This window comes from Erithacus rubecula (genome assembly GCF_903797595.1).
Source record: "Erithacus rubecula genome assembly, chromosome: 9".
In the NCBI taxonomy this organism is placed as follows: Eukaryota; Metazoa; Chordata; class Aves; order Passeriformes; family Muscicapidae; genus Erithacus; species Erithacus rubecula.
Window position 1 is genome coordinate 1,157,307 of NC_136660.1, and position 26,740 is coordinate 1,184,046.

A 26,740-nucleotide genomic window follows, 5' to 3' on the forward strand; every position below is an offset into this window, starting at 1 on the left:
GCAGAACTGCCCAGATTTGGACAGAACTACCCAAACTCAGGCAGAACCCAGCCCTGAGATGCAGTGGGTCTGTGTCATGTAAATGTTGCCCTGCATATTTAGTAGTCTCAGTTGAGTCCTTGAAAATGTTCTTGCCTTCCATGATTTCCTTAGAAGCTCCTATTCCAACAGAAGGTATTTTGTTTTCTTCAGTGAGTGGTCCAGCACAGACAGCAGTGTTTTGTTTGGGAGTGTCAGAATTGCATCCAGGATTAGCTGGAGCTGGTCTAGTAAATATGAAAGTGGATCATTGAAGTCTGAAGGCTCTTGTTCCTTTCTACCCTGGAAAAATCCTCTTGTTTGAAAGAACAGCAGGAAGTTCTGTGTGTGATCAAACACAGCTCCCAATTCAGGTTTATTAAACTGGATTTACGACACTATCACCTTGAGGAATGATCACACCCTCATCTCTGCACGGTGTGTGACCAGAGCAAGGTTTGCTTTGCTCACAGACCAACCTGCAACTGCAAGGGGCTCAGGCAGGAGGCTGAAAGTGCAGCTCTGACTGCAGGTGCAACTGTATTGGTCTGGGGGTTGCCAGCAGCACCTTCAGAGCTGCTTCCAACACCTTCCTGCACCATGGCTTTCAGTGCAGGCATCCTAAGAGAGCAGTCAGGGGATCCTGGCTCTGAATCAGGAGCAGGCTGGGATCCTGTTGGTGTAGGAGGACATTATGTGCTGCTGGACTGTCAGAGAGAGGGGATTGCTGTAGTGCTCAGGACCAGAACCTCAAACAAGACCACAGGGTCATTACAGCTGAAAAGATAAAGGCCATCTGGTCCAGCCATCAACCAGCACCACCACCCTGTTCTCCACCAAACAATATCCTCAACTGCCTCATCAATGTATTTTTTGAACATTTCCAGGAATAGTGACTCCATCACCTCTCTGGGCAGCCCCTGCCAAAGCCTGAGCACCCTTTCCATGCAGAAATTCCTTCCAATGTCCAAGCTGAGCCTCCCCTGGCACAGCTTGAAGCCGTTTCCCCTTGTCCTGTCCCTGTTCCCTGGCAGCACAGCCCGACCCCCCCTGGCTGTCCCCTCCTGGCAGGGAGTTGTGCAGAGCCACAAGGTCCCCCCTGAGCCTCCTTTGCTCCAGGCTGAGCCCCTTTCCCAGCTCCCTCAGCCTCTGCTGGGGCTCCAGCCCCTTCCCCAGCTCTGTTCCCTTCCCTGGACATGCTCCAGCCCCTCCAGCACTGGGCACAGCCCTCGAGGTCCCTCAGCAGGGCCAGCCCAGGGGACGGGCCCTGCCCTGGCTCTGTGGCCACCCCACGGCTGGCCCAGCCCAGGGGCCATTGGCCTCCTGTCCCCTGGGCTCCCCTGGGCTCCCCTGGGCTCCTGCCCAGCCGCTGGCACAGCACCCCCAGGACCTTTCCCCAGGGGCCCTTTCCAGCCCCTCTGCCCCAGCCTGGAGCTGCAGGGCTTGGGGTGACCCCAGAGCAGCACCATCACCTGATACAATCCCTTCCATCCCAGATTCCGTGATAAGATTCCACAAGTTTTCCTTCAAATTTGCCCCTTTTTGTTTACTGCAAGGTAAGGGCTGGTGATGGTTTTCTGCTGTTTCCCAAGCAAAGGCTGAAGTATCCTATCCAGACTTGTTAGTCCAGTCAAAATTAAATTTCCCAACAGTGAAAATTAATTCAGGCAATCTCAGAATTCTTGGGGTTTTTTTTGTTTTTTTTTTTTACAAAATAATAGACCAACTATCAGTAAGTTTCTTCCTGTTTTCATAGTTTCTCTAACACAGTACCTTTTCTGCTCACCTGACATGCATCAAAATTTAAAATTGTCTTCATTCTTTTTAACAGCATTTCAAAGCTGTGCTGAAACACTACAATTACACAAGAAGTAACATACAGCACTTTTAAAGGTCTACAAAATGAAATTTTAGTTTTTCAAAACAGGTAAATGTCTTGCAAACATGAACCATGAAGGTTTAGAAACAAGATAAGGCCTTAAAAAGGGGTAATTAATTAAAGAGCACTTATAAAATAATTTTGTACTTGAGCAGAACATCATCATTTTTAGGGACTGGTGAGGTTTATGCTGAGTAAATCTTTCTCTTGTAGTTGGAAATTGTGGAACTTGCTCTGCATGAGGTGTCCAAGCACATCACTGATTTTCCCTGTGGTTCCCATGTCAGGGCTTGAGCCCCCCAGGTTCCTCATGCTTTTCCCAATGGATATTATATCCTCCAGAGCTTTTCCCAGTGAGAGTCTGACTTACATCAAGGTGGTATTGGCCAAAAAAGCAGAGGGGCAGCTTGGTTTAGATGGAGGTTGTGTTTTATTGGGTTCTGCAACATTTTTATTGTAGGGGTTGGGAGTGGTAATTCCTCTTGGTCTGTTGGATGTTAAATCTCAGGGATTCCTGAGGTGGTTTTCCTCTGTTGTGGAATCTTGTTCATCTCAAAAGGGATACTTAGGATTTTCTGCATGCTGTGATTGGAATCCCAATATTCCCAATTACTTGAAATACAGTCAAAAAAGCCTGTAACATTTCTGAGTTAGGGAATTACAATTTAAATTTGCAGCATTCAAGAAACCAAGTCTTGAAGTGCAAAACTCAGGTAGGAAGTTAAAAGCAGAGTTGGAATTACACAAGGTCAGAGACAACACAGCCTTTTCTACACATCATTTACTCCCCTTGCTATCTCATACATGCTTCCAAATGAGTGCTCCCCATGCTGTTTTTTTTGGGAGATAAGTTTATTTTCTCATCATGAAATGAATGAAGCATTATCTCCCTTCTGGTGCAGTGAAACTTGTTTTCCCTTTCCCTCCTGAGTGCAGGTTGCCAGAGGCTTTGCTAAGTGCTCATAAATTTGGGGTTAATTTCAGCAAATTCCAAATTCAACAGTTTCCAAATGGGGATATGCTGAGGTAAGGGACTTTGCTAAAATATGAGGAATTGAATTGTGTTCTCACTCATTAGATATGTTGAAGAATTTGCCTAAAGTAAATGCTGTTGTCCTGGTTTCACAGCTATTTAGGGGTTAGCTTGGTGTAAGTGTTTTAACATTGCAATTAGTACACAGATACATTTTAATTCTTTGTAGTAAAATGATTTAGTATGTATAATTAATTTTGTATGTAAAATGAATCAGGCCTGCTCTAGGTTTCTCTCTGCATTCTTAGCTTTATGACAGGGCTGTGTGAAAAAAAATAAAATATTATAGGCACTGGCATTAATTTTATCTGTAATGCAAGTTTCTGTTAAAGAAGAGAGCATAAACATCCCAATGCTACTTCCAAGGACGGCTTTTCTCTTTCAAGGAACCTTGGTTTTGTCTGGAGAAAGCAGGGACCAGAGCAAGGAGTGCCTCATTCCTTGGACCCCTCCAGGGATGGGGGCTCCAACACTTCCCTGGGCAGCCCCTGATACACGAGCTGAAGGAATTAGAGGAATTGCTCAGATTGATTTTTGTGTGACTTATGAAGTTGCAGCAGAATGTTCCTGTCATTCCCACAGCAATGACCCCCATCACCTGGCTGAGGAAAGTGTGCCAGACTTCCATAATGCCACTGGTTTTTCCCCCCAGGGTATTCCATTTCACATAGGAAATGTTGCTGAATCTGTGCCTTCATCCCTCTGTGCACACTTCTTACAGCTGTTTAGTTTATTTAGAGGTAAGGATTAAAACTCTGCTATGAATATGGGTACATTTTTCAGGATTCTCTCTCCATGTATAAAAAACAGCTATAGATGTGAACACACTCTTCTCATTTCTACCAGCTCAAGGCTGGCTCTTGCTATTAGTTAGGCTCCAAGCTTTTTTGAATTCCTGGAATGCTGGATTGGCCAGTATCTGGCAGCAGCACTCGCCTTGGAGAGGCATCACCAGAGTAATTTAATTTTCTTCTCTCTGGTGGAATCTGAAAATACAAAAATTATTTATTATTTCAAAGAAAAACATGGGGTAGAGGCTCTAACGTTGTTTCTTGTTTTCCCCTCATATTTTCTGACTGCATCCTTCTTCCTTTGTGAGACAAATCCAGAGTTCTAAATCCATTCTCAGAGTTTTCTGTCTCTCCCTCTCATAGTGTTCAAGCTTTTGACGTAATTCCTGTTCTCGCTCAGTTGTTTTGGAGTGTTAGTGATGCAGTGGAGGATCAGGGGGTTATTTTCCCTAATGGCTTTCTTGGCTGTTTTCCTGATAGGAGAAGTGAGAAATATGGACATGAGCTTTGTAGTAGGGCATGAGCTGTGGCTGGTCTTGGAAGATCTGTCAGCCACAAAAAGAAATCCTCTTGCCTTTCCTGAGAGCCCAGACCTTGGAGGCTTGTGAATTCCCTCCCCATTTTCGCAGCTTCATTTAATGAGTCTAATCAAAACCATGATAAAATTCAAGACTTCTTGGGGTAGTTGTCCACTTTCTCCTGGCTGTAAGATTATGGTTTTTCCTTCTTGAAATCTTCTGCCTGCACTGCTGAACTGAGTACTGTGCAGGACATCCTGGAAAGGGCAAAGATTTGCATCCTGTGGAATGCAAAAGGTTGATAGTAAATGAGGATAACACCCAGGTCACTAGACTTCAAGCTTGTAATGGACTCTGATATCAATGTGAATGAAAGGATAATCTGATCCCAGGATTTCCAGGAGTCTGTGGACCCCTGTATCCACAAAAGTCTGTTCACTGACCTGGGGTGAAGTTGTCCTGATATGATTTATGTGTGATGTATTTGAAAAAAAATAGAGGAATATTTTGAGAACCCAGGGCCAGGTTTGGTTTCTTCTACCTGTTCCCTCTGCAGTTCTGTCTCCTGGGACAATCTGAGGGACAACCAGAGTGGATCCCACAGGATGTTTTTGTTGGGAAAGAAGAATGGGCTGTCACATTCTCTAAAACTGCTGCTGTGTATTGGATACCAGACCTGTCCAGCTAAGGAGGTGTTACTGTGCCCCAAGGAAGGTCACACATGGAGTTCTTGTTTGAACCTTTGTCCTGGTTTGAAGGACAGGTGTCTGCAAATAAAGGCAGAAGCTTCTCTTTGAAATGGAAATTGTAAAGCCCCTTCCTCCAAATTATTATCAAAATTTTGAAATTAAGGGACTCTCAGGCAAAGATATGGGAATTAGGAATAACAGTTCCTTACTAGGAAAATTAAAATAGAAATACAGTATTACAAAGAACAACCCCAAAACACTGACAGAGTCAGAATCCAAGCTGACACCCTGTCAGTCAGTCAGGGTGTTGGCAGCAGTCCCATTCAATGGTGGCTGCATCCTCCTGCAGTGGCAGATGTGGTTCAGCTGGAGCAGTGCTCCTGTAGAAGGTGCAGTTTTCCTCTGAAGGTCCAGGGATGATGTGGAAAGGTTCAGCTTTGCTCTGGAATCCAGTGGAAAGAAGGTCCCTTGGTGTCCCAAATCTCAGTTTTTATCTGGGTAGGAAAGGCTTGGCTCCTCCCCTGGCTGGAGCATCTCCCAGTGGGATGATGTAATTTTATCAGTCATGCACTGGGACTCAATGTCCCAGCAGCAGATGATATCTCCTGGAGGGAGGATGGGCTGTGGAAAGGATAAAGATGATTGCCCCAGCTGGTTTAAAGATGGCCCATTAGCAGATAATATGTGCCAGGAGATCAGGGTCACTGCCCCACCCACTTCAATAGATGGTGATAGAATACACATTGCTGGCCACATAAACACAACCATGCTTCTCAGCTGTATTAGATATTATTTTCTTACAGGAAGCATTGTCCCTATCTCTAAAAAGAGTGGAAAGGAGGAGCCTGGGAACCACTGCCCTGTCATCCTCCCCTCTGTGCTGGGAAGATGCAGGGACAATCCCTCTTGGAAGCTCTGCTGAGTCTTACAGAGCACAGGGAGGTGATTTGGGACAGCCAGCACAGCCTCACCAAAGGAAAATCTTCCTGACTGACCCCATGGCCTTCTCTGGTGGAGAGACTCCATCAGTGGACAAGGGAAGGGCGATGGATCTCATTCATCAGGAATTCTGTAAAGCCTCTGACACGGGTCTCCACAACATCTTTCTCTCTGGACTGGAGACAGCTGGATTTGGTGGATGGACTGTTGGATGGAAAAGGAAGTGGTTGCACAGTCACAGCCAGAGGGTCATGGTCAATGGCTCAGAGTCTTGATGGATGTCAGTGGTCAGTGGAGGCTTCAGGGGTCTGTGCTGGGACCAGTGGTATTTAATGTCTGCATCAAGAATACAAATTGAAGGGACTGAGAGCACCCTCAGCAGGTTTGCAGGAGACACCGAGATGAAGGTGACCTAATGGTAATCTTCCAGTGCCTGAGGGGGCTGACAGGAAACACAGAGAGAGACTTTGGACTAGGGCTTAGGGTGCCAAGGCAAGGGGAATGACTTCCCAGTGCCAGAGGGCAGGGATGGATGGGATATTGGAATGGAATTGTTCCTGGGAGAGTGGGCAGCCCTGGCACAGGGTGCCCAGAGCAGCTGTGGCTGCCCCTGGATCCCTGGCAGTGTCCCAGGCCAGGATGGATGGAGTTTGGAGTACCATGGGATGGTGAAAGGTGTCCCTGCCCATGGCAGGGGGTGGCACTGGGTGAGCTTTAAGGTCTCTCCTAAACCAGGCTGTTCCATAATTCTGTGACACTGCCTTAGTTCCAATGAGCTGCTGTGCACATGGGAGGAGAAATTTGTAGAAGGAAAGAAAGGCAGTCCTATTTTCTGTCCTTAATTTCTTCTCTTCTTTTCTTTCTTTATTGGACACTTGTCCAGAATTGATGGTGTGGACTGCTTTATGCAAGGTAAAACAACATCTTTTCCAAAATCAGTTTCCTACTGTGTGCTGTCTGAAAACTCCATGTCTCATTTGATGGATAATTACATATTTGATTTCAAATAAATGAGAATTGTTTTTTATTCTGTGACAAGGAGTGTAAAGGAGGATTTTAAGAACTGAAATCCCCATTGGGCCTGTTTAAAATTCCTGCTGCTGTAATAGCATGGGAGAGCAGTGCTGCTTTATAATGTTTAAAAAGAAAAACTTTTCTCTAGCAGAAAAGTAGAACCCTCTAAATAAAATCCTTGTCCACAATGGGCAATTCCAGGAAATGCTGGCACAAGTGACAGATCCTGCCAATCTGAGGGACTGTCCAACTTAGTGTCTTCCATGTGAGAAATTAGTCTTCTGTGAGCTGTCACACCATGTAATATAAAGTTTTATCTTGAGATTGAGTTAAATATCACGGGAGTGTTGGATAGATGGGTGTCCTGCCTGTACAATTCCTGGCTTTCCCCTATCCCGAACAACCAGAGGGAGTTGTCTGTAAATCAGAGTGTGCTTTAATAAAGGGAGCATTTTTCCAAACTGATAACATGGATAAATAACACTGTGAACTCTTGTTTAAGAGTAGGGCCAGCCTTTTCTCAGAGGGTATTTTTTGTACAGGAACAATTATTACTCAGTCACATTCCTTTAAGCCACACTTGGTGTTTATTAAGCCTCTTATTCCTTGTCACACATTTTTGAAATAATAACTTTTTGCTGCTTTATGCTGAAGATTTATAGTTTCATAGAACCATGGAAGGCACCCACAAGGATCATCCAGTGCAGCTCCCAACCCTGCACAGACACCCCAAAAACCCCACCCTCTGCATCCTTGGCAGGGCTGTCCAAACCCTCCTGGAGCTCTGGCAGTCTCAGGGCTGTGCCCATTCCCTGGGGACCCTGAGCAGTGCAGGCACCCTCTGGAAAAGAACCTTGCCCTGATATCTAACCTGACTCTACCCTGACACAGCTCCAGCTGTTCCCTGGGCCCTCTCCCTGTCAGAGAGCAGAGAGCAGTGCCCAAGGGGTGCTGCAGACACAATCTTTTAAAACTTCAACTTGAATGGAGCCAACAAAACCCAGCACAGGATTTTCATAGCAGATTTGTTGAATGGTTGTAGCAGAAAACAGGAATAGTCCCTGGCTAGGATGCACCTAATAAATATCTATATATTGGTGTCATTTGCTATGCTCTGCTTTCTTTGAGGAGGACTTGGCAGTCGTAATTAATTCAGAAACGAATCCAACCCTGAATTCCACATTACATGGCTGAGAGTTTTTCTCATTTTTTGTTAGAAGCATCCAATTTAGTTGTGATTGACCTTTGTTCCTTCTTTATAGCAGAAGTTATTTGAGGAGCAGGTTTTATCTGAAGCTAATGTATTTGATGTGTTTAGGGAGAAATTTATAAGGAAGCTCTGAAAAGGCTGCATAAAAGTTATGGATCTGAAAATATATGAGGAGTTTGTTGCATTCTGGTGTGGGTATTTTAAGGCTGTGACAGCATTAGATTCAATCTGTTTTCCTTAGATGAAATGAGCACCCAGATTTAGCACCAAGTCCCACTTGGATTGCTTCCGTTTTGTTTTTTTTTTTTCCTTGTTTTTCATCTCCTCTCTTCTCACATTGAAGAATGAGGTGGTGGTGCCATGCTGGCAATATTGCCCCATGTTACTCTGTTATTATTATTACTAAAAATAACATTGTGCCATCAATTTATATGAGGATTTTTCATAGAAATAAAATATGTTTGTCTCCCTGAAGGGATCAAATAATTGACATATTTGCAATGTGTGCAGGTGTGGTATTTAGTAGACATGGCAGAATCTTGCCTGGAATGGAAGTGTGTGAGGCTGCTTCTGGAAAGTTCTGGAGCTTTAGAAACTTCCTTTCATCCAGGTGAATGCTTCAAACTTGGCCAGAAATCCAGAACTCGAAGATGTGGATATTTTCCTGTCCATCTCTTCCTTTTCTATCAGTCCCCTAAAGGGTATTTTTAAGCATAACTAAATTTATGATGAAGGTCTTGTTCTAACCTGTAGTACATTTCAGGTAGTCAAAGCTGTATTTCTAATTGATGGATGGAAATTTGACATGTGTTCTTTATGTTGTGAAAAAAAGAGATGGAAATTTGACATGTGTTCTTTCTGTTGTGAAAAAAAGAGATGCTCGGGCCATGCCTCATCTAATCTTTGTCTCACTGCAGAAACAGAGGTGCCAAAGACAGGCACAGCTCCTCCCTGGCACAGAGAATTATTTTCCTATGTGGAATTAGTGATTTGTAGTGGCAGTGACAACAGAAATGCTCACAAAGCACCTTTCGCCTGGGAGAATTCCTGTCCTTGGGCCTTCTCATTGGACTTGGGGAACTGCAGAGCTGGGAACACCCTGGAAACCAGGCTGGGGATGAGCAGCTGGAGCAGCCCTGGAGAAGGACCTGGGGGTGCTGTGGGTGAGAGCTGGAACCCAGAACCCCCCTGTGCCCTGGGCTGAGCCCCCAGTGTGGGCAGCAGGGCAGGGGGGGATTCTGCCCCTCTGCCCCTGTGCCCAGGTGAGACCCCACCTGCAGAGCTGCCCCAGCCCTGGAACCAGCACAGGAGGGACCTGGAGCTGCTGGAGAGAGTCCAGAGGAGGCTCCAGGATGGTCAGAGGGATGGAGCAGCTCTGCTGGGAGGAAAGGCTGGGAGAGCTGGGATTGTTCACCTGGAGAGGAGAAGCTTTGGGGTTACCAAACTGTGGTCTTCAGGCCAGGTGATACAAGAAAGTTGGAGAGAGAGACTTTCCAAGGGATGGAGTGCCAGGAAAAGGGGGAATGGCTTCTCAATGCCAGCAGGCACAGTCAGATGGGATACTGGGAAGGAATTGTTCCCTGTGAGAGTGTGAGACCTCGCCCAGGGTGCCCAGAGCAGCTGTGGCTGCCCCTGGATCCCTGGAAGGGTCCCAGGCCAGGTTGGACTTTGGGGCTTGGAGCAGCCTGGGATAGTGGAAGGTGTCCCTGCCCATGGCAGGGGTGAGACTGCATCATCTTTGAGTTCCTTTCCAACCTAAACCATTCCATAGGTCTGTGATTCTGTGACTCCACTCAGGCTCATATTCTGCTTTCATTTCATGTAGACGTGCAGAAAGGGTTGATTTTGATCAAAGTTTGAATAAGTTTCTGGACAGAGAACACAAATGAATAATTTCCCTAAATGTTTTATCTTACCTTTGTCTGGAACTTTTATCCAGAGATGCTATTTTTGAAGCTAACAGCAAGTTCTGAGCTTAGGAGATTTTAAAACCACTTATATTTCTATAAATCATCTTCTTTGACATTTACCTTTTTTTTTTTTTTTTTTTTTTTTTTTAAATATACTGCTACATCTAGCAGAACAGAAGAACAGATGTGAGAACTGTTTTGGAGTAGAATGGGATATAGCATCGGTCTAGTGGCTGCTGAAGATGAATAGTCTCTAAATAAGTAATAAAGCTGAAGTGGCTGTAACTCTGAGGAGTTTGATTATTTATACTTTCTGCCACTTGAACTTAGATTTTGCTGCCATCAACTTGAAATGGGCACTGCCATTGGTTTTTATTTTTTTTTGATCATTGTTTCTAGGTGGCAAGGTGGAAGTTAATTGTGAGATTTGGGCTTTTTGATTGGTTCTTTAGAAGCTACATGAGCATTATCCTGACAGGGCAGTTATTTCTTATTACAATGTACTCCAAAGCAAGGGTTGAAATTACCATTTAAGGGAGGTTATTGTACTGTACTGTATTATCTGGAAGTTTGCTAAGGAAAATACTTGTTTATGAAGAATTACATTTGGGTTTCTGTACAACTGAACCAATGACAAATCATAATCAGTCTTTATGCAAAAATATTTTTCATGCCTTCAGTTTTTTAATGAAATTTATTACTATTTGTCCCCTTCTCCATATACTAATAATAATTAGTTTTAAAGCTTTATATGAAGCTGAGTACTGTCATGACTTCCATTTTTGATCCATATCTCAAACATCACCCTCTTTTTTTAATGAGTAAAACAAAAATGTATGAATGTATCTATGAAAACTTCAGAGCAGCTGTGGCTGCCTCTGGATCCCTGACATTGTCCAAGGCCAGGCTGGATGGGGCTTGGAGCAGCCTGGGACAGTGGAAGGTGTCCCTGCCCATGGCAGAGGGTGGCACTGGATGGACTTTAATGTCCCTTCCAGCCCAAACCATTCTGGAATTCTGGGATTCTGGGCTGGTGTGTCTCTGGGAGCTGTGCTGCTGTAGACAGTCCTGGAGCAGGGGTCAGCCTGAGACTGGGGCTCCTCTTCAGTGTCACATGGTGGCTTTTCCCTTCTTCAGCACTGGGAGAGTGGTCAGGCTTGTGATGCTGTGTCAGTTGCACAGAGGGAAGGGGGATCTGGATTTGGACAGCCCATGAGATATCTGGGTCCTGGGGTTTATTTGGGAACCAAAGGAGATCAGAGCTTCTCCCTGACTCACCCCTGTGAGCCACCCTCAGCCTGGCATCTTTATTCTCTCCTGCCTTTCCTTCCCTCAGGGCAGATCCCTGCTGGCTGGAAAGGCTGCACAGGAAATCTTGGATGTTCATGCAGTCTCTTATGTGATCAGGGTTGAGCATCACCAGCCAAGGTCCCTGGGCACCCCATGGCATTTGTCTGCATGGACTGCCCCCAATTCCTGGCTCTCTCTGCACTGCCAGCATCTTTCCTCCAGCCAGGATGATTGCTCCCTTCTTTCCAGGCCCCAAACTCTGGGTTCCCCAGCCTGACCAGACTGTGTCCAAAGCACACAGGATCAGCTCCCTGATTTGTGTTTCCACCTCACCTCTCTTTATTAATAGATGTGCCAATTTTGTTAATCCATCATTATGAAAATTTAATGCTAGAGATAATGAGTCAAAGGCTTCTATGGAGAGTTTAAGAGTTCACATTCACACCTTCATGCTCAATTCTGTGCTGGCTGACACTGTTTGACCATCATAAGGACCTCAGACTGCTATGTCTCCAAATGTCCTGACAGCTGCAGGGATCTGTGGCACTGCTTTTTCCCTTGTGCTCACTCCTGATGGAGCCCATTCCACAGGTGGCCATAGGTGATTAGGTGGGGGATGATCCTTCTCACACCAATGGTTTTCCAGCCCTGCAACAAATTGTCCTTTTCAGAAGTCATGTGATTCCTTTGCACTAGCAGGTCAGTTCCAGGCTGATTCCAGCCGGTTTAATGGAGCATGAGCACACTTCTCCAAGTGCTTGGCTGACAAAAAGGGAAGATGGATGATGGTGGCAGGAACCACTGTTGCTGCAAGAGAAGCTCAGTGCGTCCTTGCTCTTCCTGCTCTTCTCAGCTGGGATAGCAGGAAGGTGTTCCTCAGTGCTGGAGCACTTGTGTGTGCCCTGGGCTGAGTATTAAAATCCTTTTGGCTTTTGTCACTAAACCTGAGAGTTTTGGAGTCACTGCCTTCCCTTTTCAATTCCAGGTTTCTGCATCTGCTGTGGTTTCCAGCTGTTGATGGTTCCAGGCACTGCACGGGCCAGGGCTGCCAAATGAATAATTTCTCTAAATGTTTTATCTTACCTGTGTCTGAAACTTTTATCCAGACATGCTACAAGGAGCAGTGCAGGTCAAGGCAAGGAATATCCTTTCTCCATGGAAAGGGTGCTCAGGCCTAGGCAGGGGCTGCCCAGGGAGGTTTGGAGTGCCCATCCCTGGAGGTGTCCAAGGAAGGGCTGGACGTGGCACACAGTGCCCACAAGGTGGGCACTGGGCGCATCTTGGGCTCCATGGGCTGGGAGGGCTGTTCCAGCCTCAAGAATCCTGGGATTCTGTAATTAAACAATAATGAGATTCTCCTTGGTGCTCTGGACTTCCAAAGGAAAGTATATTGGGAAGAGAGTTGAAGGCAGTTATGCACAGGACAGGCCTCAGAAGTGCCTTTGCCTCTTCTCCTCCCAGGTTTAGTTCTTGGTAAAAGGAATGTTTTGGAAAGATGGGAGCCTCTGGAACTGAAACAAAGCTCATGCTTCACATGGCATGTGTGGAAAATCTGAAAATCTGACACTGCCAAACAAAACTGCTGTAGGTGAGGACTCAGCAGTGGTAGGGCATCAGGTTTCTGTGTGCTAGAAAAATGAAATATGGATTCTTGGTTCCTATTCCAGCTATCCAGGAATTATTTTTCTGAGGGGCAGGGCATATTTTGCTTGTGGTCTCAAAGTGAGCACATAGCAGGTAGGAATGATACACTGACCATGGTAATAACACACGATGAGAGTGCTGTGAGTTTTGCTGAAGAGTATAATTTTAGGCACATTTTATAACAATCAGGATAGTTGAAATCTAATGACTATGTGGGAAATGTCAGAATTCAATAGTCAAACAGTCAAATTCCAAATTTGACACCATTAAATTCTGATCATGCAGAAGGGAGATCATCAACTGAAATGTTCAGTTTAAAGACACTGCCTCACTTTGTAGGCACTGGTGTTGAAATACACACAGAAAAACAGAAGGGTCACTATTTGTACCTTCTGCGTTGGCCAAGGGATGTTCTGTGCACATCTGGAGCAAAACCAGATGAGCAAAGGGTGCAACATTGCCTTTTGGTGTTTTCCCACTGTCTTGCAGGTGAGGATGAGCTCCAGATCCCATCAAATCTCAATTCTTCAGTGATTTTCTGATTATTAAATGAGGAATGGCCAACAGAGAGTGGAAGAGGCCTTGAGGCTTTTCCACAGAATAGAAGAAAATTGATGAGGCTCAGTGACTGCAGGGTCTCTGGCAGGTTCTTGAGAGAACAACTCCCAGCCAAACAGACCTTAAAAGAGAGGATCAAGTAGTCATTTTATTTAAATGCTTTCACACAATGTAATATGACTTTTATTAGACTATTCCATAAAAAGTTCTATGCCATATAATCACAGTAAAATAAAATGTGAGGGCTTGAAAGATTCAGCCAGATTGTGTTGGCTGTGACTTGTATCTCACCAGATCATTGGTATTCACCTGTGTCTCAACCCTCAGTTTTGTATATTGTAATAATAAAATATTGAAATATGACTTCATTTTGTAGAGAGTATAATAATTTTGTGAGAATTACTCTCTTCTGTCATTAAAGATGGGTAGTTTATAGAATTATTCCTGCTTCCAGAGTATTCACTGATGCATTTACATAGGTGCTATGTTCTCCATGTTCAGAGTCCCAGAATGGGTCAGGCTGGAAGAGATCACACTGGGGCATCTGGTGGCACCTCCCTGCTCCAGCAGGGCCATCCCAGAGCCCAGGGCACAGCACTGTGTGCACACAGCTCTGAAGAGCCCCAGGGAGGAGAGCCCAGAGGCTCTGTGGGCAATCTGTTCAGGGCAGAACTTCCTTCAGTCCTCTGCTGAGGTCATAAAGGAAGGTGCAGTGCCACAGCAAGGATAGGAATGAAATTTCTACTCTCCTTCTTCCAATCATAAGGTAAATCCATGTGCTGCTGCAGAGCAAGAGATGGCAGAGGAAGCACTGAAGATATAACACTGAGGTCTAGTGGCTCTTTCTTACAGCCAGAAACACTAAAAATCATGTGATTAGCATTGTCTTGACTTGCAGTTCCCCTCTCATCTGATCCCTCTGGGGTTTCGCTCCAGAATACCCCAAAGGAGAATCCATAAATGCTCCCTGCACTCAGCAGTCTCTGCAGGCCATGTGCTGAGGCTTTCACCACAACCACAAGCCAGGCATCCTGTGTGACCAAGATCACTTGCAGGAGATTTTGAGGCCTGGAAGGTAGGGAAAAGGTTCTGCAGATATGCTTGAACAAACCCAGTCATTTAAATCACCGTGTATTTAACATAATTGTTCCTGAAGGCTGTGAAAACCTGGAATTATTTCACATCAAGTTGCCTTATTATGGAGGTTATTGGTAGTGCCACATTTAATTTGCTAGAAATGAAGTGCTGTGAGAAGAGATGCAATTTTCACAGTCATGGAATCTTGTTTTGCAGCATAGATTTATAAACATTCTTTTAAAACTGGGGTGCATTTACTGATTAATAAAATACTCTCAGAAACTTCTGGATCCGTTGGTAACGTCTTGTGGGAACTCACTGGTGGTTTTCAATTGAGAGGTCCCATGAGTGCATGCTTTTAGTTCTAATTAAAGGGATTTTCAATATCTTACTTAAAAGTATATCAATGAAAATAGAAAGTGGAGTCTTGTGATTCCTTGGTGATCTGAAAGCTTCTGTAAGCTGCTTGTGACACACAGGGAGTGTGAGCAGAGAACAATCATGAAGTTGTAAAGACATCACCAAATGTGAAATTGTTGAAGGATGGGCCATGGAAAACATGAGCTGGTTGGAAACCCCTTCCTGCACACTTTTTCAGTTGTAACAGTTAAATATATTCAATGCTTTTGCTGGCTGTAAAACATCTGCTATCCGAGGAAGTTTGTCCTTTGCAGAGATCCCACCTGGCCTCCATCTGCCTCAAGTTCAGCAGCTCAGTGGGAAAATTTAGGTTGGATATCTGAAAAAAATTCTTTCCAGCTGTGGCTGCCCCTGGATCCCTGGCAGTGTCCCAGGCCAGTCTGGATGGGGCTGGAGCAGCCTGGGATAGTGGAAGGTGTCCCTGCCCATGGCAGGGTGTGGAACAGGATGAGCTTTAAAGTCCCTTCCAACCCAAACCATTCCATGTATGACTTTTATATCTGGGGCAGCCACAGCTGCGTGGCAGGTGATGAAGTATCAACAGGAAGGTTGCTGAGGGTTCACATGCACCATAATTCCACACTATCTTTCCCATGCAGACGTTTGCCCTGTAAGATACAGACAATTTTATAGCATTTCTTGCTACCCCTGGGAGTGAGTTATGGGTTCATTTCTGCAGGGGAGAATGAACAACATTAATGGGACTTTGGAGAGCAGTTTGAGTTGCAGAATGATGTATCCTTATCTTTTGAAGTTCTCCTGTACCAATCTTTGGAGCAGATATGAAATCATTCAAATGGTGCTTTATGATCTCCCTTTAGGAAAACAAATGTCCGTAAACATAGTTCTCTTTTGATCCCCTAAGAAGTAGCTCCTGCCTTTATATACTGATTATAGCCCCTGTACTTATAGATCCTGCTGTCCTCCCCTTTTATCTTCTTATTTTTAACCCAGGTCTTATACTTTCTTTTGGTTCAGATTGGTGAAAGTTTTTGCATTCAGGGGAAGTTGGGTGTGGAAAAACACGTCCCAAAGGAAACCTAGAGATCTTGTGAGTAGGTACTGATATGACTTATTTCTGCTTGTAGGCCACTGATGAGAATTAAATTGAGGTCAGCCCTCGGCACAAAGGTTTATTTGAGAGTGTTGGTGTTGAGATGAAGTACAATTGATGTGTGACCTGGGGGTGCTGCATCTGAGCACATCCTATTGTTCAGCAGTGAAAGCTGCTCCCCTGCTCCAGAGGGAAAGAAAAACAGCTTGAAATGATGCTGTCAATGGTGACAGCAGGGTGGTGGGACACTGCTGGGGTCTGGTATCCATAAAATGACCATGGGACACCTTAAACTTGTTTGTTTTCTCGTTTAGGTCCCGGTTTCTGGAATCTTTCCCCTAAGACCTGTAAATTTAGCTTTAGGTGGTTCCCCGTCTCATTCCCACCTCAGTGGGTTCATTCCTGCTGTATAGCCATAAAGGAAAGGGAAGGGGAAGGGGAAGGGGAAGGGGAAGGGGAAGGGGAAGGGGAAGGGGAAGGGGAAGGGGAAGGGGAAGGGGAAGGGGAAGGAAAAAAATAGCCCCTCCCCTGCAGTGGTGTTTAATCCAGAGATATTTACAGCCAGGAGCTGGATCCTGTGTCAGACCCGTAATGCTCTCACAGTATAGGTGCTCTTTGCCCACATGTGCACCTCTGTCAGTGCAGGTACAGTGGGTCTGGGCAGATGAGGCCAGAGTAATGATGGAATTTCTCTTTGAGGCTCTCTCTGCCTTTGCTAACACCTCATGATAGGTGTTTGTTCATGGTCATCTGGGATAGATTGATTTATCCAGACTTTCCTCATGTGAAACATGGATCACCATGATAAACACTGAAATTCATTCTAAGTCACATCCTTACACTTAGGGCCTCTTTCACACCCTTTTTTAAGTCATGGATATTTTTGTAGGTGTGTCATTCTCATGGATTGTGAAAGAGGAGATGCAAATCTCTGCATGGGAGCACCTGGCAGGTTTCTGGGTTCCATCATGTTTTTGTCAACTGTGGGTCACTTTTCAGGAGAAATTAAAACATGCTCTTTTTATTTCATTTACAAGTTGTTTAGTGTAAATCATGGTATCACTGTTATTAACAGTGCAATGTTAACCCTCATGGATGGGTCAAGCTTCTTCCCACACATACTCTCTTAAATCCATGGAAGAATGACTTGGAATGCCACAGGGTATGCACCCAAATATTATATTCTCCACATCCTGGTATTTAATAATCAGTTGGTGTTCCTTGCCTCCCACATATTGCTTGGAAAATGTTCTCATGAATTTAATCTGAAGCAAATCCAGTGTTTTGTGCTATTGAGGCTTTAAAGATCAGGCTGGATTTGGGACAGTAGAAAGCTGGTAGGTGTCATCAGGCTCACACTGCTGAAGTATAGTTTGGGGTTCTTGGTGTTTGGGTTCTGTATAATTCCCAAAAATTTACAGTATTTCTCTGTAAGACCTTTGTAAAGAATACATCTTGCCAGCTAGGATAATTTGCATGGCAGTTTTTCCCATTTCGCTGCTCCTGCTGTTTATGCGGGGATGTAATTTCAATTGTAATTTGACACAGGCTAATTTTTCTGTCACTGTGAAGATTTTGGTGAGGGGAGGTTTGCTCTCCATCTCCACTTGATGAACAATACAATATTCAGATGCTCTGTGGACCCTGCATTTCAATTTGGCTCATCATTGGATGAAATACGGAAAATGTTCAGTGCTGTGTAATCAAATAATTCAAACCTTGCCAAGGCAAAGAGGTGAAGGGTGGGAGTGTTAAGTTTAAAAAGTAAACCCTGAATTCTGCACAATCTTTGGGAGGTTCTAAAGTAGTTTTAAGAAAAGACTGAGGAAATGCAGGCCTGTCTTGAAGAGGGAAACTGGAGAATATGGAGAACCACGATAAATAGAGAAGTCCTTGGTGTAGGGTGCATGGAGAACTTGGAATGCCACAAGTTGGAATGGTCTCAGGAGGAATTCACACTGGGAGTTTGTAAGGGTAGGTTGTTGTCCTGATTCCTTCCTGCTGTGTTGGGATGGCAGAGCATGGAAAACTGAGAGTCCTTGACTTGTAATCATGACCCAGCACCAACCACAGTATCAGTGTCTTAGCAATGGAATTCTCATCCTAAATCCCACAGAACTGAACTAGCTCCTGGGAGGAAAAATATCTCAGGCCCAACTAAAGACAGGGCTTCTGAGGGAGCAGGAATTTGCTTTGCTTTCATTGGTCTTCAGAGGGGTAGAACAGGATCAGACATGGAGGAGACACAAGGAAAATTTGTGAGAGTATGTTGGATTGGGATACTTGGATGTGTCCATAATTGAAGGAATGCAGAGGCTGAGATACAACAGTTGAATAATATTATTTTTGGCTAGGAAAGACACTTTCAACAGTCACATTTTTCGGAGCCTCCCTATTTTTCTTCAGTGATTCCCACACCATTACCTGTGGGCAGCTGGGATTTGTGCCCCTAGCACTTGGCATTCTGATGACATCAGTGCTCTATTTCTTATTTAGTTTTTCTCCTTGTTGTAGGGATTCTGAATTTTCTTAATAATTTGATATGCTGTACAGAACGATATTGTTATGCAGAGGAGAAAACACCTAAGTTTTATTCAAGGGTTTTTTGCTCATTTGAGGTTTGTGTTTAAAAAGAAAAAAAAAAAAAAAAAAGTGGGTTTGGATTTTTTGAGTGTGGTTTTCTTAGTGCAGCCTCTTCCGATTAAGAACTTCTTGATAAGAAACAGATTATTAGAAGAGCTCTCACAATATGCAAATGAAATTAGTTGTTTGTTTTAGGCTTGTAATTATTCTCAACAAAGGTTTTAGAGTTGTAACTAATTTGTAAGCTTTAATAATCATAATATGCCATCACACCTTGCAGCATTCCATGGATATATCCATCTTTGCTTCCAGCTTGGAGTATCAGCACATTTAATGTGCTTGTGTTTCTCAAGGTTTAATTAAAACTTCTAATCACCACGATTTCAAATTGCCCATTCTGGCAGCCTGTGGTTGGATGGAATGGAGATCAAATAGTTGTCTTGGGAGAACGCTGGAATTTCTATGGAATTTGTGCAACCATGCATGGCTCAGGTGGTTTTGGGGCATTTGAAAGCTGGTCTGCACCTTCCTCCTCCATCAGTTACAGGCTTTCTGTAAGACTGCTTTCTCTGGCACGTGGGCAGCAAGAATTCTGTGTCCCTGACAAATAAAATGAGTATTTTTCCCTCAGAATTAGTGAGGAGAGGCAGCTGGAATGACTCCCTGTCTATAATGCATTCATTGGGAGCAGAACAAATGGTGTGAGATCCCCGCTGTCTGCTCAGGTTCCAATTTCATTACATGATGACTTAAAAGGGGAAAAAAATCTTGGACTGTTATTTTGCTCTATTTGAGATGTGGAAGGAATTTTAAGTTCTTTTATGTCGAGACCACTTTGGCTTAGTAAATACATAGCTGAATACTTGGCTTCAAACAGAGATGAGAATAATATATTTTGTCATATAATATAAAATAATAATATTACCACATAATTCTCTGATATAACATAGCAAATAACATAATTCAGCTGAGAGGCTGCAGGGGGTAAGGGTGAAACTGAAATCCTGGAGAGCATTTCAAAACCATCAAGAAAATATGCCCCTTATTGAAGGAAACAAATATATTCAACTATGATCTCAAGAATGAAACATCAAAATCATCCAGACTTTTAAGTAATTTTGATTTTGTTTTTAATTAAAATGCCTATGACACTCAAATGTCCACAGAAATTAATGCTATTACAAAACCTCAGTAGCTTTAAAATTAATTGTTCTTTGCCAGGAGCAAAGGCTTAAAGTCACTTGTGATTTTGTGAAAGAGACACTTGAGAGAAAAATGGTCTTTTTTTTTTTTAATTTTTATTTTTATTTTTATTTTCTACTTATTGTGGCTTTAGTCGAAGTTATGTTTTTTACATTATAGTCAAAAGTCTTTAAATCATCACCCTCAGCCTGTTTAAAGCAGTAGGGTTGTTCATTGGGCAGTGCTGTCAAAAGGTAACCAAAAATGTTAAGACTGGCCACTTAAATTCTATATTTTTAACAATTTCCTGTGGGGCTGAACCAGAGGTTCTGGATATTGGGGTTTTCTTCTTTTTTTTTTCCCTATGGCTGAGGAAGGTGGAGGTTGTGGAGCTGGCAAAGGAGTGAATTTTAATGTTTTTTGTCCTGCAGACAGTGTTCCAAGGGTTTACCACAGTGTTCCAAGGGTTTACCAATGGGAAATTCCACAGTTATGTTACCAACATAATTCCTTTTCTTCTGGGAGGACTCTGTGATTCAGCTGATAAATATTTTTCTCTGCATTTGATTTCACTGCTTGTTTTGTTCAGTATGAGGGAAAAGGCCTGCAAAAGGGTCATGGAACTACATCATTTAACTTAGGGAGGGATGGGATCAGAGGGTCTTGTTTTCAGGGGAGAAATATGAAATAAAGTCTGTGCACTATATGCTGGATATAAAATACTGGCTATAAAATTGTGGATTCACTTTACAGATAATACTTAATTTTTAAGTAGTAAGAGCATGATGTTTGCCAGCAATAAAGGATTGATTGGAAGGTAATAGGGTACCAACAGCTAGATCATAAAACAGTTTCCCCCAGTGTGGCATGAGAAGAAATTATACCTCTCATGGATGGTAGAGAAATCCTGCTGCACACAAATGGGATCAGTTAAAGGGGGATGCATGAAAGGAATCAAATTAGGATGGGAATATGCTTTGCTGAACATCTAATTGCTACATTAAAAAAAACCAAACCAAACCAAGAAAATTTCTTCTGAGCATCTTCTGACTTCAGATACAGCCAGAGCCAAGAAAGGGAAACTGCAGCCTCAGAATTCTTCCTTTGAGATGACTCTGCCTTGGTTTGTCAGGGAATCCCAAACTGGTTTGGATTGGAAGGGACTTTAAAGCCCATCCCATTGAACACCCTGCCATGGTCAGGGACACCTTCCACTGTCCCAGGCTGCTCCAAGCCCCATCCAGCCTGGCCTTGGACACTGCCAGGGATCCAGGGGCAGCCACAGCTGCTCCGGGCACCTTCCAGGCCTTCACAGGGAATAATTCCTTCCCAATATCCCATCTAACCCTTCCCTCTACCTTCCCTGTGTCCTGGCACTCAAGGGCCTTGTAGAGGGTCTTTCTCCATCTTTCTTGTCAGTCCCTCATGTACTAGAAAGTCACAACTTCACCCTGAAGCTTCTCCTCTCCAGGCTGAAGAATCCCCATTTTCCCAGCCTTTCCTCAAGTACTTCACCTTCCTGAGGCTTTACTCTTGAATTTCAAGAAAAATGTCAAATTTTCTCATATAGTTTTCTTGATAAAATTGCTTTTGTTTATCCCTTTATGCACTGGGACTTGCCATTTCCTTTCCTGGATGGCTTCCTGCCTTTATTACTTAATTATAAAATAAATGGATTTTATTTAGAAATTTTCTGGCATATTAACAATGAAGGTAATCATAAATCCTGTAATGGAGTCCCCATCCATGGAGGTGTCTAAGGAAGGCTTGGACATGGCACTCAGTGCTTTGGGCTGGGGACAAGGTGGGCATCAGGCACAGCTCGGGCTCCATGGGCTGGGAGGGCTTTTCCAGCCTAGATGATCCTATATTTCCATAATGAATGGGAAGAACTACTAGGAAAATCTAAGTGGACCCTTTTGTTATATGCCATAGACTGAGACAGGTCTCTCTTCCTAGGGATGAAGTGCAGGCACCTCTACAAACACATTTGTATTTTCAGGATGTTGTTGGCAGCAGCAAGAATTTCAAGACTGCCTCATTAAGTGGTGCACACCAGACTTAATGGGAAAAGTTGTTTCTTCCCCTGATTAACAGGGGAAAAAATATGAATTTTTACCATCAACACTCAGATTGGATACCCAGCAAAATTGTGACATTCCTGAGATTCATCCAGGTATTAGAGATCATTCTGGGATCCTGAATCCACAAGAAAAGGATCCCTGGAGTGGTGCAGTAGTATTGTATTCTGGCTGGGTTCATCTGTCCCTCTGGCTTGGGGATAGGTGCACAACAGACCTCTGATGCCAAGTGTTTTGTGTTGCTCCTCTGCCTGCCAGGCAAATGGAAAATGAGCAAAAACTGCCTGGAAACAAACCCATTTCCTTTGTACAATTTGCTCTGTAGAGCACAAGCAAAGAAGCAGAAAAACACAGTAATTAGAATCCTTGTCTTGTAATGGATATTACAATTATGAATGGATAATTTCCCTGATTTTTCTCTTCCTCACTAGCCTGGAATTCTGCATGAGCAGACCCAAGTGCTTTGTGTTTCTGTGGATCCCCTCTTGATTCAGTGTTTGAGGCTGGGTTCTCTCCCCCTGGCCTCTTTAGAGGTGAGAAGAGCACACCCTGTGCCACAGGGGACCACTGGGAGGGGCAAGGATGGAGACTTGAGTGGTAAAAACTGGCTCTTGTGCTTGGTGAGGATGCAGGAGCTCCACATCCTGCAGTGCTGTCAAGACCTCCAGGCGCACTCCAGGAGGAGTTTCTCCTTTCTGTGATGCCCTCTGGGTGACACTCTGCTGTCTCTCTGATTTTCAGACTCTCTGCAGATGTGGCAAGATGCTCGTTCAGCCGTCAGCAGCACGGCGAGTGGTTTTCAGTTCATCTGGGTTGGCAAGAGATGGTTCTTTGGTCTCTTGAACCCCTGGAAATGACAGCAAAAGGAGATTGAGAGACATGTGTGGATAAGATTTTGTGCAGCAGGACTGGATTTTTATGCAGGCTTGATCTTTTCCTGTCTTCTTCCCAGGAGATTTTGTGGATGGGAGTTTTGCCTGCTATGTGTGTAAGTTCTGTCTGCTGTGTTTGTTTCTTTAGGATGGTTGGATTTGTGCATTTTATGATAGATGGGACTGCTGGGAGGTTGCCTTTGCTTTTGTTTAACCAAGTTAACTCTGTATTTTTTGGCCAGCTGATATGGAGATTCAGAGAACCCTTAAGGTTGGAAAAGTCCTCTAAGGTCATAAAATGCAAAGATAAACCCAGCACCACCCCTAAACCACATCCACACAGCTTTTGAACACCTCCAGAGATGGGAACTCCACCACTGCCCTGGGCAGCCCCTGTCAAGGCCTGAGCACCCTTTCCATGCAAAAATTCCTCCCAATGTCCAAGCTGAGCCTCCCCTGGCACAGTTTGAGGCCGTTTCCCCTTGTCCTGTCCCTGTTCCCTGGCACAGCCGGACCCCCCCTGGCTGTCCCCTCCTGGCAGGGAGTTGTGCAGAGCCACAAGGTCCCCCCGGAGCCTCCTTTGCTCCAGGCTGAGCCCCTTTCCTAACTTCCTCAGCCTCTCCTGGGGCTGCTGGATGTGTTTACATGAAGATAAGCATACAGATACGACATTATGCAATACTGGTTTAGCTCTTTCTCTCTAATTCTCTATTTTGCATTTCTGCATTGCAGCACATTCATTAATCAGGGAACATGGACAGGGAATATCCTTCCCTCTTGGCATGCAGATGTGAATCCACAAGCAAGTGACCTGATGGAAGAGGTGTTCGGGTTGCTTTTACTTTTAGTGATTTATTTAGTATCACTCTAATTAATTATGCAATGTTACAACCTTTAAGTCTTCAGTTCTCCTTGTCTTATATTAAAAGTCTTGATAGCAGCATTTGGCTGCAGAAACATGTCCCTGAAATCCATATCCCACTGGTTGGCCGAGGACTTCCCTGCTCCCTCTGGACTTACTGCCTCTGTGAAGATCAGTGTCCCAAAGTTGCCAGCAGCTCTGGATGAGCAATGCCCTGACTTCTGCTTTGTGCCCCTGGGCTTTGAAGGTGTCCCCAGCCTGAGGAGGGGTCACAGAGCCCCACATAAACCCTCCTCTTCTAAAGAGCTCTGCTTTGTGTGATCCCTGTTCAAACACAGACTCCTGGCCTTTCACTAGCAGGACATTCACTCTCCTGGGATAAAGTGGTGGAGATTTGTCTGAGCCATGAGAGAATGGACTACATGACAGAGAGGGATTAAATGGTTCTGTTGTTGCCAAGGGTATTCCTTGCAGACAATACCAGAATCATTGATCCTGAAGCTCAGTATGATTCTTTGTTTTATTTTCAGGGCTAAGATTTAAATCCTTCCAGCTCTGTTCCTTCCCATAAAGTACAGTAGAAAAAGCATTAATGAGCAGTGTGACAGGAAGCAATTGTGATTGTGAACCCAAAAATGCCATCAGATTTGAGTTTATCAGTGAATTAAGAACCAGATTTGGTGATGTTAAATACCATTTAGGGATTGTTTAGCCCCCTCTAAGGACCTGAGGGGCATTAGGAGAAAGAAATATGATGCTGGATGTGCTGTACTTTTGTTAGTTATGTGAAATTTAAGAGATTAAGCAGACAAAAGACTTTGTCTCAGCAGGAGATGCTCCCAAAGGGCAGGATAACAGATAATCCCCTCATACTAAAGCCGTATATCCCAGCTACAACAGCAATCAAAGCAAAGCCAGGACAGTCTGCAAAAAACCTGCCTGAAAGGCTCTCTGGGTGCTACAGAGGCACTTTCAAAGTTGATAGAACAAGATCAATTCTCTCTTTATCTAAAAACTGCATGTTAGCTGTTGGGACTCCTCTGATGCTGCCAGAAGCTCTGTCCAGGGCTGAAATCTCTGGGATGTCACCTTATAGAGTAGTGTTTAGAAGCTGTGATGGACACTAGGAATGTTGTAAAGCCCTGTAACTTTGTTCCGAACTTACTGGGGTAGTTGAAAGCCAAGTGAGACGTAGGGACAGCAGTAGAATGGCTGAGGGCACAGCCCACTGAAGAATCCCAAGATGGCAGACACTACATGAGGGGTCACCCACCCAAGATGGCAGACACCACAAGGAATCACTCACCAAGATGGCAGACACCACATGAGGTGTCACCCACTCAAGATGGCAGACACTACATGGCGCAGGAGTCACTCACCCAAGATGGCAGACACCACATGAAGAGTCACTCACCCAAGATGGCAGACACCACATGGCATAGAAATCCTGCACCCAAGATGGCAGACACCACATGTGGAGTCACCTATCCAAGATGGCAGACACCACATGAGGAGTCACTCACCCAAGAGGGCAGACACCACATCACCATTCCTATCAGACACCATTCCAGCACACATTAACTTAAAACTACAAATGAGAACTGCACACACATCTATTCAAACTTAAAGCAAGACCCCATTCGTGCCTCCACAACCCATCTTTGAATGGGGTTGGTGTGTTTGAGGAATGTGAGTGCTTTAATTCTTTTTTATTTTTTGCCAGTAGCAGAATTATTTTCTTTTTAACCAGATGGCAACTCTGATGGATATTTTGCAGGCACAAGTATCTGCTGACCTGCTGGAAACAGGGGAGAAGAGGGAAAATACAGGTGAATTCCACTTAGAAGTTGCAGAAGAGAGTGCTAGTCTGAACTGCCTTTTAGCCACTGTCATCAGGCAATCAGAGCAAAAATGTCTGTGAGGAGTTCAATTTTTAGCCTTTCCCCTGGGGCTCCCTGAAAGAGCCCTTGCCTGAGGCTGAAGCTCCATGAAAGGTGCTGCTCACTGGAGCTTGGCACTGCTGGACGTGAGGGTGGGCAGGATTTCCCACTGCATCCCTTCCCTTGGGAGGGCCAGGGAAGCAAGCTTCAGGTGAGGGGCTGTGGCAGCAGTGATGACTGATGCTGGCAGAGCCTTTCCATGCTCACAGGGGCATTTCCCAGAATCTTCCCCTTTTTCTTTGGTGTAAGGATGCCTTAAGGCTGTTTGGATCCGGTTTGCTGGGATTTCTCCTTGAAATGAAGCCCTGCTTTCTCTGCCGTGCCAGAGCCTCCTGTCGTGTGCATCGGGGCTGTGTGGGTGGCTGTGCTCCTGTGATAGCTCTGAACACTTCAGCACAACGATGCAATTTCAGAAAGGAAAGATTAAGGAAAGATTTTCTTTTGCCTTTCAGTTGTGAGGGCTCCTCCTGACAGCCAGAAGCCCTTTCAGACATTACCCTGTTATCTTCCTTGAGCTGTGACTTTTATTTTTCCGGTGATATGCAGCCGTGACATGATGAAATGCAGAACCATCATCAGGCTTTTACAGAGACAGATCTTTGAAGCTCAAAACACTTGCAAGCTCATGTTTAAGATTTTCCTTCATCAGTGAAATGTCACAGCAAAAAAATGACTAATTTTGTACTAAATAAGAGACAGGAGAGGTACAATTCTATGGGAGTGCTGCTGCACATCCCAAATTTAAATAGCTGTTGGTGATGATGGCAAGTTCCTAAATGATTGCCATGATGGAGATGAGTGATCCAGCACTGGGTGGCCACATGTGAGGGTAGTGTCAGGTTATTCTTTGGAAACCACCTACTGTGTAGTGCCTTCCTCCCCAGCATCTGCTGTGCTCTTCATATGTCGTGTATTTCTCCTCACTCCCTTCTTGGATTTCCTTGTTTCTCTTTTCCCATCTTAGCCTTTAAAGCCCTGCTACCTCCCTGGAGTCTTTTTTGGGACTTTTGAGGGCCATGCTGAGAAAGGTATGGAAGCACCTTGCACCCAGTTCACTGAGCTGTGTGATTTGGGCATAGAACAGGGTGGAGAGTACTGGGGGGCTCATCAAATCAAGCCTTTATAATTGCAGAATATAAAGGGAATATTAGAAGAGTAACAGAAGAAAAAAACCTC

At 44.4% G+C, this 26,740-nt stretch overlaps 1 protein-coding gene across 1 annotated transcript in view; it reads left to right on the forward strand.

Moving 5' to 3' along the window:
- The window catches only part of PCDH15 (protocadherin related 15), a gene marked incomplete at its 3' end in the record, with an annotated part of 626,608 nt that overhangs the window by 225,311 nt on the left and 374,557 nt on the right, over nucleotides 1-26,740 (forward strand). The window lies entirely within an intron of this gene.